General features: G+C 42.9%; 1 non-coding gene across 1 annotated transcript; it reads left to right on the top strand.

Annotated features, from left to right (window-relative positions):
• The first annotated feature begins 499 nt into the window (after positions 1-499).
• Positions 500-663, top strand: LOC116647750. Its single transcript, XR_004302362.1, has one exon. It is a non-coding gene; the product is annotated as a U1 spliceosomal RNA (small nuclear RNA).
• Positions 664-2,502: the final 1,839 nt, after the last annotated feature.

Raw genomic sequence — 2,502 nt, 5'->3', positions numbered from 1 at the left:
AGCATATTTTGAACTTGTGCTTGAAGCCTTGAACAACCTATTTTTAGCAAAACACGGACTGGATTTTCCTATGTAGTTTTGCCATTTTTAGACTTGATCTTTCAATTACGTGGCTTGCTGAACTGCGCCAGACATCAGTGACATCATTAGCTCCCACACCTTAAAAGAAGGAACTAATTTATGTCGTTTATCTTTAAATCTGTAGTGTCTTTCCCTTTAAATTTCATTCGAACAGCACGAGTAGCTAGGGAATAGGATGCGCAAAAGGGGTGTGGAATATGTAGATAAGCGCAGTGACTGCTGGTCGTGCTTACACTGGGCATATATTTCCTAGATTTTGTTTAATATCCAGATATACAAAATATTGCTGCATAGTAACTATAACTTGGAGACTCTCTATTTCAGAAGAAACTGGGTTGATAGAATGCATGAGAAAAGTGATCCTATCTTTAGAATGACTTGAATCTGAGGGTGAGGTGCCAGACAACTCTTTTGGCTCATACTTACCTGGCAGGGGAGATACCATGATCACGAAGGTGGTTTTCCCAGGGCGAGGCTTATCCATTGCACTCCGGATGTGCTGACCCCTGCGATTTCCCCAAATGTGGGAAACTCGACTGCATAATTTGTGGTAGTGGGGGACTGCGTTCGCGCTTTCCCCTGATTTGTGTTGTTTAAAGGAAAGAATAAGTGTATTTTAGGTTTTTTATTATCGGTTGTTTTTTTTTTTTTTTTAAATTTTGGTAACGATTTTAGGATTGTGCGTCAGTAGACGCTCGGCTTAAGTAAGTTGATAACTATGGAGCAGTGTGGTTAAAGGGGGGTTGAGTATGTAAATGAGTTGTTGGTTTGTTTACGTTATGTACTGAACCGTAGGTGTGCTGATCTTAGTGATTTCAAATTCGGAAAACTGGACTGTGATTTTTGGTAGAGGGGCACTTTTGCATTCTCCACTGGTAACTTGCATTTTAGAAAGATAGTGATTCTCATTACTGCCTGGCTTTTAGTTCATCAATATGGCTTTCTGTAATCATTCTATTATCTACGGAAGTATAACGATGTGTGCGGCCATTATTGCTTGCGTGGCTGTTCGCTTGGTACCAGTTGTTTAGCCCAATGGAGTGTACTCTTCTGCCGACCACTAGAGGGCTCACTGCGCACCACCTTAGGCTATCTGCGTCTGTTTATTACTTACCACTTACACTTAACTGAGTAGTTAAAATTTCAGAGGGGTTTCTTTTCAGGTATGTCTCATGAGCTGTATCGTTAGATTTTCCCGAAAATGAGGAACCGGACTACAGTACAATCTCTCCTAGTGAAAATGTTTTATGTTTTCTCCTAGACCTTGATTTTTTACCCCCAAATAATTTTATTAAAGTAACATCCACTCTTTCTCACCCTGCCCCATTCCTTTCCCCAGAGCACTACTTTTTTTTTCTTTCTTTTTTTAAAGTAAACTCTAGGCCTAACATGGGGCTTGAACTCAACAACCCCAGATCAAGACTGGCATGCTCTACCTACTGAGCCAGCAAGGCGACCCCCAGAGTACTACTTGTAAAACTTGTTTAGCTGTTTCATCGTAGTTGCCTCAATAAATAATGTTTGTGCTGGTGTTTATACTGAGGGTTTGGCTGATATTCCCTACCCCAGTACATTCCTTCCTCTATCCTTTTATTTTTTTATTTTTTTAAAGATTTTATTTATTTATTTGAGAGAGCGAGAATGAGAGAGAGAGCACATGAGACGGGGGGGGGGGGGTCAGAGGGAGAAGCAGACTCCCTGCTGAGCAGGGAGCTGGATGTGGGACTCCGTTCCGCGACTCCAGGATCATGACCTGAGCCAAAGGCAGTCGCCTAACCGAGCCACCCAGGCGCCCTCTGTCCTTTTATTTATGGAACAATTTTCTGTTCTTCAGTCGGTTCCCTTGGTTATTTTATTTTATTTAAAGATTTATTTATTTGAGAGAAAGCGCGAGCGCGTGCATATGCGCACCAGTGGGGGGAGGGCAGGGGGAGCAAAACTCAGGCAGACTCCCTGCTGAGCGCAGGGTTCCATCCCATTACCCTAAACCAAGATTATGACCTGAGCCGAAACCAAGAGTCAGAGGCTTAACCGACTGAGCCACCCAGGCGCCCCACCTTGATAATTTTAAATCACATCTCTTTATTACTTGTTAGCTCCTCACTTGGAAGGATAAGGATATTAGCAAGGCTTTGGGGTTTTAAAAGAAAATGTTAGGATTTTGCCCCTTCCAGTCATAAAAAGAAGTAATTTGTTAATAATATTGTAGACTATGGGGCGCCTGGGTGGCTCAGTCGGTTAAGCATCTGCCTTTGGCTCAGGTCATCATCTCAGGGTCCTGGGATCGAGCCCCATGTCGGGCTCCCTGCTCGGCGGGGAGCCTGTTTCTCCCTCTCGCCTTGTTTCTCCCTGCTGCTCATGCTCTCTCTCTCTGTCAAATAAATAAATAAAATCTTTGGAAAAAAAATGCTATTGTAGACT

This window comes from Phoca vitulina, unplaced genomic scaffold (assembly GCF_004348235.1).
Source record: "Phoca vitulina isolate PV1807 unplaced genomic scaffold, GSC_HSeal_1.0 scaffold40, whole genome shotgun sequence".
NCBI lineage: Eukaryota > Metazoa > Chordata > Mammalia > Carnivora > Phocidae > Phoca > Phoca vitulina.
This window is presented reverse-complemented; position numbering and strand designations above follow the sequence as displayed.